This window comes from Arvicanthis niloticus, chromosome 12 (genome assembly GCF_011762505.2).
Source record: "Arvicanthis niloticus isolate mArvNil1 chromosome 12, mArvNil1.pat.X, whole genome shotgun sequence".
In the NCBI taxonomy this organism is placed as follows: domain Eukaryota; kingdom Metazoa; phylum Chordata; class Mammalia; order Rodentia; family Muridae; genus Arvicanthis; species Arvicanthis niloticus.
This window is the reverse complement of record NC_047669.1, coordinates 61,831,657-61,843,123: the sequence shown is the minus strand read 5'-3', so window position 1 is coordinate 61,843,123 and position 11,467 is coordinate 61,831,657. Positions and strand designations below refer to the sequence as shown.

At 35.0% G+C, this 11,467-nt stretch overlaps 1 long non-coding RNA gene across 1 annotated transcript; it reads left to right on the top strand.

Annotated features, from left to right (window-relative positions):
• Window positions 1-306: 306 nt before the first annotated feature.
• LOC143434023 (uncharacterized) lies at window positions 307-9,788 on the top strand. The gene is made up of 3 exons (XR_013103167.1): window positions 307-680; window positions 3,916-3,983; window positions 9,698-9,788. It is a non-coding gene; the product is annotated as an uncharacterized LOC143434023 (long non-coding RNA).
• The last annotated feature ends 1,679 nt before the right edge of the window (window positions 9,789-11,467 follow it).

Sequence of the window (11,467 nt, the reverse complement as noted above, 5' to 3'; positions counted from 1 at the left end):
TTGTGTCAGAGCAGATCACTCCTTTCGGGAGCTAAGGTTCTGCTGTGCATGAAGGGAACATGAATTTTAACAAAACTGTCTACAACAAAGAATGATTTTCTGTTGGGCCTTGGATGAGGTAACTCCATTTAACCTGTTATTTTCAGTCACGTAGGACAGGTAGAGGGCGTGATTAACAAGTCTCTACCTCCAGAGATTTAAATATTAACGAATTATCAAAAGGCCAGGGGCGTAGCTAATTAAGTTATTCCCTCCCCTTTCTCCCTTCCCTATAAGACTGGTCTCCCCTGGCCTTTGGCGGGGGAAGCGCACAACACTTGCATCCATTCACCATGTCATGAACAATAAAAGCTTTGGAAAACCCGGGGACTCCACGTGTCCATGGTCTCTCTGCCTGATTCCCAGCTTTTGGAACCCTGGAACCTTGCCGATGCAGCCTCCTGCCCGCCCACCAACAGCTGCGTGAATGTGGGATCTTCCGCTGGCGGCGCGGGAAGCCCTGGTGCCGGACCGCCCTGAGATTCTGTTGCCGGACTCCCTCCCTTCCCCCCGCCCGCGAGATTCGTCCCCACAATTTTCTTCTACAAAAGCCCAGTGAAGTTAAACCAACTTCATGATTGAATAATTATTCTAAATGCTTTCCTTGCATTTTACTTTTTATATCTGAAAAGACACTGATGGTAAGCTTTCCCTACAAAAGGGCAGATGTCACAGAGAAATAGAGCATATATTTCAAAACGAATATTTGCAATTACATTTTACAATAATTATATTAGAGTGCCTTTATGTATGACTATCAGATCTTAGATTAAGATAGAGTTTGCAATACTGCTTTATAGTTTGAGTCATTGTAAATGTTGAACTTAAGTTATATCTGTATTTTTGAACCTAATTCCTATTTGTATGTAAATCATAGCCTTCTTCTGGAAAAAATTGAAAAAATCTTGTAAACAATACTTACATACTTAATTTAGGGTACTCAAAATTCTCTGCATATTTCTCATAGACTGTTTGTTACCTTTTTTCTTTCCTTTCTCCTTCTTTCTGTGTCCCACCTTCCATCCCTCATCTCTTCCTCTCTCTATACCTATCCTCTTTTATTACATTTACTTACCAACATATCTTCTATAATAAGTGATATTGACATAGAAAGAACATGTCATTAGAAGGAAATATCTCCATTTTACCCTCAGTGACACAAAACTGGATCATAAACAAACCAACCTGATAATGTATTTGTTCTTTCTATCTATTTTTAATAGTAATGGTATCTTCTTCCAACAAATAATTTCACATACATCTCTTGGACTTAACCACTTCCTGCTTTTTCAAAGCTTTCAATCTCCTGCTGAGTTTTCTATCTGAATCCAAATCATCTCCGTTCTTCTTCTGCATAATTCCTGTATGGAATTATGTGTGTCTTATGTAAGTTTTTCTATAATTAGATTTTTTCTTGGTCTCAGGGATGGTGTGTGTTTGTGTGTAAATTTGTCTGCACTCAATTGTTTCTGGGTCTTAGGGATGGTGTCAGTTGAAGAACAATCTTGGCGTCCCTGAAGCTAACTCCAAATTTGGAGACTTCAGAACAGACTGAGTGGATGATATAAGCTTGGGATTCTTGTGATTTCTTTATATCTGGCTGGCTCTTGCTCTGTAGTCCAGGCTAGCCCCTAACTCGTTATTGAATCAGTCACCTGTGTAATGGTATTATCATTGTGTGATTTTATACCCAGATTTCTAACATGGATTTGTTTCTTATTTTGATATAAAATCCATTTGTATTTATTACTTGGTGATTTCTTACAAAATAGTTAGAGTGTATGGAACTTTAAAGCACAATTTGAGCACCCATTATGTGCTAATCCATTACTGAGCATATAAGCAAAATATGACCACCATACCATGAAGACACTTGGTCAACTATGTTCATACCAGCTTCAATGATAATTGCCAGAAATTGGAAATTCCCTAAATGTTCCTCAACTGAAGAATAGATAAAGAATATGTGGCACATTTATAATTTGGAATACTACTCAATTACTGAAAACAAGGACATCATGAATTTTGTAAGCAAATGGATGGATTAGGAAATATCCTGATTGAGGTTGCCCAGACTCAGAAAGACATGCATGGTATTCAGCCTGATAACACCAGGATTCATCTGTTTTGTGTCAGTAGATGCAATGTTACCAACCATGGCCCTCCCCTGCCACTGTGCCTTTACTGTCATTTATGAAGAAAACTAAAAATGACAACATTTTAAAAAACAGGTCAAACTCTTTTATCCATTACTAGAGAAAATACAGTTTTTCAAATATTGATTTATTTAATATATTGCCAAATTCTTCAGAGTTTTAACCAGTATTTTAAAAAGTCAAAACATTATTTTGCTGTATAGCCTGGGCTTCCCTCAAAATCTTGATCTTACATAAGCAACCAGAATGCTGAGAATTCAGTTGTGCGGGACCATGCCCGCTGCTCTTACTTGAAGGCTTAACTAACAGCAGATGTCAGATGTCTTTTCAGGCTAGAAATATTACATTTTCTGAAGCACATAGCTAAAGTAAATCTCTCTCTGTCTCTGTCTCTGTCTCTGTCTCTGTCTCTGTCTCTCTCTCTCTCTCTCTCTCTCTCTCTCTCTCTCTGTGTGTGTGTGTGTGTGTGTGCTTGCGCATGCATGCATGCACTGTGGGTGAGCCTTGCATGCATATGTTCACATTATATGTCAGTTAAGTAGTGATCAACAGCTTCGTGACGGTGTCTCTTGTTTCTTCACCATGTGACGTTTCCTTCCACACAGTCTCAGATCTAGGAGTATCTTACCTTTCTCTTTCCTTTGGCTTCATTTACTTTTTTTTCTCACTTTTTTGAGAACAATTTCAATTACAATATAGCATGTCCTGCCATTATCATAACATAACATTTTATGGGTAAAAATAGCTCAGTGCCCAGCTTCCCTTTCAGTATTGCTAGTCACTGACTTGTTTTCATTGTGAACTTGTGTGTAGTACAATAGAATAGCACCTTATTTTTTTACTTATGTGTTTTTGCTTCTGATATTTTTTACAGTTTATACAGCAATAACTGACAGAATAAATGCCTTAAATTTCTGAGTAATATTTAATTATATGAAATGTAAAAAAGGGATAAGTCAATATTGGGGTATAATAAATAAGTAAATATGAGTTAAATTCCTATGAATTTATATATTTACCTTTAACTTACAAGTACTATATTTTATTTCAGTTGGTACTAATGTGACAAATCTGGTGCACTGGCATGGTTCCATCCTCAGTGGCACTTTCTTTTTTCCTGCTGTCAACGATAAAGTAAGGTCAATTCAGTCAAAATCCAGTTCATGAGTTGACTAAACTCCATATGTTCCATTGGAAGGTGAAATATAACTTGCTTGTTTTGCTTAGACACCATGATAAATTTATCTTCCTGAGCAAAGTCCCAAAGAAAAAGTTTACATTGTGGGATAGAAGGGTCGACAATATAATACATTGGGGTGTATTTTGTGTACATAAATAGAAATGTATTCCAAAATAGCCGAGTCAATAAAAATATATGTATGTATATATCTATATCTATGTCTATATCTATATCTACATCTATGTCATTTGTTCCTTAATCTTTTACTTAAGACCTGCCTTATATATATTGATGCTAAATTTAAATTAATGATTTAATAAATAATCAAGATTGCTGCTATATTTTAAGATATTATCTAGAACATTAAGTTTTTAAGAAAAATACTCACATCACATCAAAAATTCAAATGATGTATTTAGTGAACTATGAAATAAAAAGGAAAGTCTTCTCCATAATTTTAAACAGATTGGAGAATCATTTAATTCAATAAATATTTACTGTTTGCCTTCTTTGCATATTTTGTGGCACTTCAACTTCCAGATACAGTTTCAAAAGATGACCTAAGGAAGTGTTACACCAGTACTTGAAACTTACTCATCTTGTGACAAGTAAGTAGCAACATAATTAATCACTCCTCCTGTTGGCACCAATAGAATCTCTCCACATCATTCATAAATATACACATTTAAATTTGTACATATGTCAACTCAGTGACTTTTTGCATTCCATAATATTTTTGTAATACACAGCTTTAACTAGTGCTTCCTGCTGGTCAACTGGTTTTGTATACTGAGTGTAGAACACTTTTATTTGATACAAATTGTAATAAAAATTTCTAACCTGAAATATAGCCTTGCATGACAGACTGCATTCCATCTGTTTCTCAAAGTATGAACTATGGGAAGATGCCAATGTGCACTGATCCTGTCTAAGCAAGTCATTGATTTCTTTCATCATCAGCTAGTTTTGGTAATTTGATGAGATCCCATGGCAATGGGTTGTCCTTTCATTTTCCCAAGTGATTCTAGTGGAGAGGAAAGCTGTTTCTCCCATATGGCAGGCCTAATAAATTAATTAAGGTAATAAATGTCATGCCATCTGCACCTAATGTGTGAAGGACATTAATCAGGCCATACCTCCCAGCTGGGTGCATCTTTAGTGTGTAGCCACCTGGAACACAAACAGAGCAATGTGTCAACATAGGCCATCAACAGCACGTGATACAAGACTGTTAGATTTCTTGCATCAGGTTCTTCTCTGGAGATGCTACTTCTCTTTCGGAGTCTGCTTTTAGTAAACTAAATGAGCACTAATAAAATGTTTGATGATGAATATGCACCATGTGATAATTAAGTTTCATTTAATGGTAATTCACAGGACAATAAAGAAAGGCAATTTCTACAATACAAATATCTTAATTTTACTATAATCTAAAATAAATTCTAAGTGTATATAAAGTATTCTACCAAAGCAAAATTTTGAAGAGCTGCACATTAAAATACTATTACCAGGAAGATGGCTAAACATTTTGAATAAAGCTCCAGATGAGGACAGTTGAAATTTAGTGCTATACATCTTTGTCTTATTACTGCTTTAGCAGCATATGTATGCTTTTAGGTCTTATTCAATTCATAGTATTTTTTTTATTATTGTTGAGTCATTATTTCTGATTCATAAGTTATTTGGATATATGTTTTTCTTCCATTTTCAAATATTTGGAGATTTTTATTTATGTATCTAATCAATCTTGCTTAGCTATATATCTGACAGAGGATTAATATATAGAGTATTCAAATAACTAAAAAAAAAGCCAAAGAAAGAGATGACATGATATTTTCTTTGTAAAAATGGGCTACATAAAGAGTTAAATGTTCATCACCTTCCTTCAGCAATCAGGGAAATGAAAATTAAGATAACATTGTGATTTTATTTTGTCAGAATAGGTAATATTAGCAAAAGAACTGACAACAAATGTTGCCTCCGTTGTGAGAAAAGAAAAATCTTCACTGGATGTTGATGGAAACATAAATTTGTGCAGACATTCTGTAATTCAGTATGGAGAATAATAAAAAACCTAGAAATAATCCTACCATATGATGCAGCTTTACCAGTGTTTGGTATTGGCTCGCAGGACTTGCCATTTTACTCCACAGATACTTGCTCAGCAACAGTCATTGCTGCTTTATTTATAATAGAAAGGAAACAGCCTAAGCGTCATTAAACACAGTAACGGATCATGAACATGTGGAACATATACATAATGTAATACTATTCAACTCCAAAATTATAAAATCACTGAATGTTCAGGTAAACAGATAGATATATAAAATATCACCTTAAAATGAGGTAACATAGACCCAGAAACAAAAATGCTGCATGTTCTCTAGCATGTGCATTTCTTGTATTTCTTGTCTATAAGTCTTCATATGTGCATACAACAATGGAGAAAATACAGAAACTAGGAAAATATAACTAGACTGTGGGAGAAGTTTGTTTGCGAAGATAAATGAATAGAAATCTCAATACCTGGCAGAAAAAAAAGCCTCCTTTTGGAGCTGAAGGGGACTGCAACCCCATAGGAAGAACAATATCAACTAACTGAACCATTCAGAGTTCCCAGAGATTAAACAACCAACCAAAGAGTATAAATGGAGGGAGCCATGGCTCCATATATAGATGTAGCAGAGTATGACCTTATCTGACATCAATGGAATTGATGCCCTTGGTTATGTGAAGGCTTGATGCCCCAGTGTAAGGAGATGCTAGAGAGGTGAGGCAGGAGTAGGTAAGTGGGTGAAGGGGAACCCGCATAAACGCAAAAGTGACTGGGATAGGATGGGAGAGGTTGTGGAGGGAAAACTGAAAAAGGGATATCATTTGTAATGTAAATGAATAAAATCGTTAACAAAAAAGAAAGAAACCTCCCTTTGAACGGTTAATTCAAATTAACCTTGTAAATAGCCCAAGTAACTCCAAAAATAATCCAGACTATTGCTACTGTCCTTGTTCCCTCTTAGAGGTTGAAGGTAAACTCCTGTTCTTGAAGATACTGCACAATTAGAATACTGGACTAAAATTATTGAGTTGGGTCTAACCTGAAAGCCTCTTTCCTGTTCTGGTTTCTAGTGTGCCAGAAAATTTATGCAAGGTGCCAATAGAGTGATACAATTAAATTATAGACAGTTCTAGAAACATCAAGGATGTGAGTAAAGAAAGATTCCAAGAGCCAGAATATTAGAAAGTTTGCTGTGAATCACTTCCTCCTAGAAATGTCTTTATAGATAAGACTGTAGCAATGGCAATATCAAGGACATGTAAATGTAAAACGGACAACTGCACATGGACTACCCCTAATTACAGAACAGACATGTAAAGACTGCTGAGATGGAAGAAAGTTAGTTATTCAACACAAGTGATCAATCTTGAAGCCATATATGCAGTACCAACAAAAATATACCCAACATACTGTGTTTTTATGTTCATTCATCTACATCCATATATATATATACACACACACACACACACACACACACATACAGATAGAAAAAAATATAACAATAGTATTTAAAGAAACTAGGGTGATCATGGAAGGGATTGGGTGATGGAAAGGGAAGGGAAAGAGATATAACAATAGTTTTAAGTTACAATTTGTAAATATATAAGTAGATAAATAGGAAAGAAGAAAGGGTTTATACAAAGGAGGCTTTACTTGAGCTTATGGTTCCAGAGAACAAAGGTCCATCACGGCAGCAAAGAGCAAAGATGATGGATCAGAAGCTCATATTCCACAAGTCAAAGCATGCTCATGAAGAAGACAGACTCCATACTAGAAATGTTTTGAAATCCCAAAGTGCACCATCAATGACTCACTTTCTCCAGTAAAGCCGTATGTCCTAGACATGTCTCAAGCACCAACAACTGTACAGCATATGCTGAAATGCAAGTGCTCATAGAAGGCACAAAGTTTGTTGTCTAGGGACGAGGGGATGGATCAGGAAGCAGTTGGAGAAAACTGCTGAGTATGTTCAAAAGCCATTGAACACAATTCTCATAGAACATAAAGAAATAATCATGTTAGGCTGGTTGTTGTAATCATGTATTTATTATCTATCTATCTATCTATCTATCTATCTATCTATCTATCTATCTATCCATCTATCATCTTTCTATTTATTTTTACATTGGTACTGCACATTAAATTTATAGGTGCATGCTTACAAGGGTTTATAGATGCATGCTTACAAGCTATGCTACCAAAGCACAGCTTACATGGGTTGTTGTTGTTGTTGTTGGATTTTGATACACTCTCTCCTAAACTTACTCAAACGGACCTTCAGTTTACTCTAGTCTACGCCAGCTTAGAACTTTTACCTATCAGTCTAAGCCTTTGAAGCGTCTCATGTCACTGACTATATGTTTTTAGATGTCCAACTACGAGGTCTCTACAGAGTAAGTGCATCATTATTATGCCTTATTCCTGAAACTTGAAAGGAACAGTTTTACATAAAGAGAGAAAATAGCAAGGCAGTTAAATAAGGTTAATTGAAGAGCAAATGAAGGTGAAAGTTATTTATCATATCAAAAAAGAAAATGGTAGACTCATAAGGAACATAAGTAGTTATGAAAAAAGTGGATTTAATGACATATTTTGAAGTTAGTGTATTTTTATATGAGTCTCGGCAGTGTTTTATGTGTTCTAATTTTAAGAAGATGATCAAAAGTAACTTTGGCCAGAATTAAGCCAGGTGGTTTGGTACATTGCCTAGAAAAAAAAAACAGCATAAAAACCTAATCCCTAAAAAAACTGCTCGTTTATAATATGCAGACAAGTTTTATTCATCTCAAAAATTAAAATTAACTAATTAGAGCAATTTATCATCCATTCTTCTTGAAATGAAAGGGTCTTTGTTCTGATCTTTCAAAAGATAATACAGTCTAGTCTTCATAGCTGTCTAAAATGTAGTTGAAGGTTATTTTTAGTCAACACATTAGACACTCTGCTTTAGTCTGCATTTCTCATCAAAGAACATGAACAGGCAGTAAATGCAAAGTACAAAACTTGTCATGAAAAAGATTAATAAAGAAGGATTGTCATTTACTTTTAAATCTGCATGACCCATTTTAAATCAGACTCCAAAATATTGTCCTCACTTTTTGAATTAGACAGAAAATATATATTTTAATATATTACTTATTTAAAGGATTTTCTCTTTTATTTCTCTTAATGTATACTTTAAAATGTATAAATACAAGCTGTAACAAGAACTTACAGTGAACTCATTCTGAAACTCTTGATTTTCAAGGCTTCAAAATTATATTAACAATACCTATCTGTGAAAATAAATAAATAAATAAATAAATAAATAAGTAGTTTCTGAAATCTTCTGCAATGTATTCCTTAGTGGAGTGCTTGCAGTTTATGACAGCCATTAATCTGGGAATTGATGGGAAGTCAGGTTGTTTTCTTTGCATGGATAAACTAGAATGTACAAGATTCTATAACCTATGGGAATGTTCACCAAAATTCTTCACCACTCTGCTACTTTATTTCCATTTTAATTCTACTCATTTTAAGGTTCAAGATTCAAAGACTATTGTGCTAGTACTGTTTATCAAATAATTGCACGTGGCCACTTAAAAAGCAATGGCCTAATAAGTAATTCTCAGAGATGGAATGAGTACCATGAAAACTGCCTAAGATAACTTGAGTTTAATCCCTAAGCATCTACATACATGATGGAAGAAAAGAACTGATGCCTTTATATGTGACATGTGACCCCCTAACCCCAGCCCCAACAATGTACAAATAAAAACTAAAATGTAATTTTAAAACAATGTACGTCTCTATCTGGTCTTTGAAGCATAGATCTGTCTCTCTTGCTTAACTTAGCCAAGGTAAATATTTATGATTCCAGCATCATTTTATGGCAACTAAACCAGGTCACTATTTCTATTCCTTTCAAAGCTATGATTACATGTCTTCTAAAATGACATTACATGGTACTGACCCTGCACTTTAGTTGGCCATGAGCCCGCATGGTAGTCTGAATTCCTAGTGATGATGGAAAGGCTAAGTGATATGACTAACTAGAATTGAGGCTGGATGAGCCAGAAGATAGATGAGTTCTTTTGTCTCCTAATATTTTTCTGAAATACAGCAGCCCAGTCACCCCTTTTAAGACTCATCCCACTCAGAACAGTTACATAAGCTATAAATTTTCAATGGCCATAGTAACACTCCCAGACATATTTTACCTTCTCCCCTTCATGCCTCTCTCCCTTCTGGCATTCTGCAGACTATTAATACACTGATTTTCTTCAGGACCTGTTTTCTAGGGCATTCTGACAAGGAAAATGAGGAGAAATTCAACTACCCAAAGTCTGGTATTTACTTCTCATATTATGTTCAGGTGAGCTCATATTGTGTTCAGGTTCTTAGTAAGATGAATGCTATTGTCTGAGAGCATTGCCACATAACTACAAGGCTTACACTAAAAACTTGAGCCTGTGAGACTACCTGTTTTTATCATTAGTTGAAATCACATCTTTCTCCAGTACTGTATAAAACTGAGGCTATTGATTAAGGAAGACAGAATAGGAAAGAGAGAGAAGAGAGAGAGAGAGAGAGAGAGAGAGAGAGAGAGAGAGAGAGAGAGAGAGAAACAGAGAGAGACAGAAACAGAGAGAGACAGAGACAAAGTGTGTGTGTATGTGTATGATTGTGTGTATGTATGTATGTATGTATGTAGAAATAAGTGGAAGATTTATAGAACATTGATCTAAGTGCCGGTCGGAAGCTGCCTTTCCAGCTAAAGCAGCTTGTTCATTGGCATTAGGCAAGCTTTATCCCTATAGGCTTAATATCCTTAATGCCTTTACAAATCGGATCTGGGACAGGTCTTTTGCAAAGGGATAAGCAAAGGGAGAATGTAGGATTCTATGACCTATATGAATGTTTAACAAATTTCTCTCATCAATGACTCTACTTCCAGAGGACACAGTGTTTGCTGTACCACTGGGATAAACCACTGATAAATGCTCACTGAAGGTGATAAAAGCAAGAAGAGTCATGGAAGGGAAATGAGGCAATTTATCCTACAACTTGGAACAGCTCCAAAAGCAAGGATAGCCAAAACAATTCACATTACACCACATAAGAAAAAATGTGAATGGAAACATTTAAAGTAGTAGGATTATGGAATTATTCTGATTCAAAAATAATTTTATACAGATTCATTCGCCCAAATGTATACTTTCAATATGACAACAATAATACATTCTTTATATAAAATATAGGAACATTAAAATATTTTATATCTACTGATGTTATCTGTTCATAACATTCAATATACAGTTGATAGTATATAATAACACAGTACAACAGTATTATTTTTAAAGTTCCTTCTTTGATATTTTATTACATCCATATTAAAATTAATAATTTAAGTGGTATGCAGTTGGTATATTTGCATTTTATTTTTCTTTATGTATTGCTCTTTTTTAACCAAGAAAATATTAATTCTTCAGATGCTGAGATATACAAATAGAGGGAAAATTCTACTAACTGGTAGGTATTTTCTTATAGATTTTTGTAATCAAATGGATAGATATATCAGTCTAAATATTTCCATCTCATTTTGCTTTTATCTTGATGTACTTTTCTTTTAAACATTCAAATATTGCTAATTTAAGTGGGACAAATTTATCGGCTTTCTCCTATTTAGTCTGTTACAAATCATAGATTTATCCTTCTGAAAATAGTTCTTGTTAAGATGTAGGAATTATGCACATGACCTCGAAACTCAGGAGGCAGAGACAAGATGATAGTTGTGAGATTCAGAGTGGCGTAGGCTACATTGTATATCAACAAAATCAGAGAGGCAGAGATAGGCTCCCACCTCAACAGGAAACAAAATAGAGATCTTAAATCATAAAAATCTCTCTGTCTCTCTCTCTGTCTCTGTCTGTCTCTCTGTCTCTGTCTCTCTCTCACACACACACACACAGAGAGAGAGAGAGAGAGAGAGAGAGAGACAGACAGACAGACAGACAGACAGACAGACAGACAGACAGACACGCACACAAATTTACC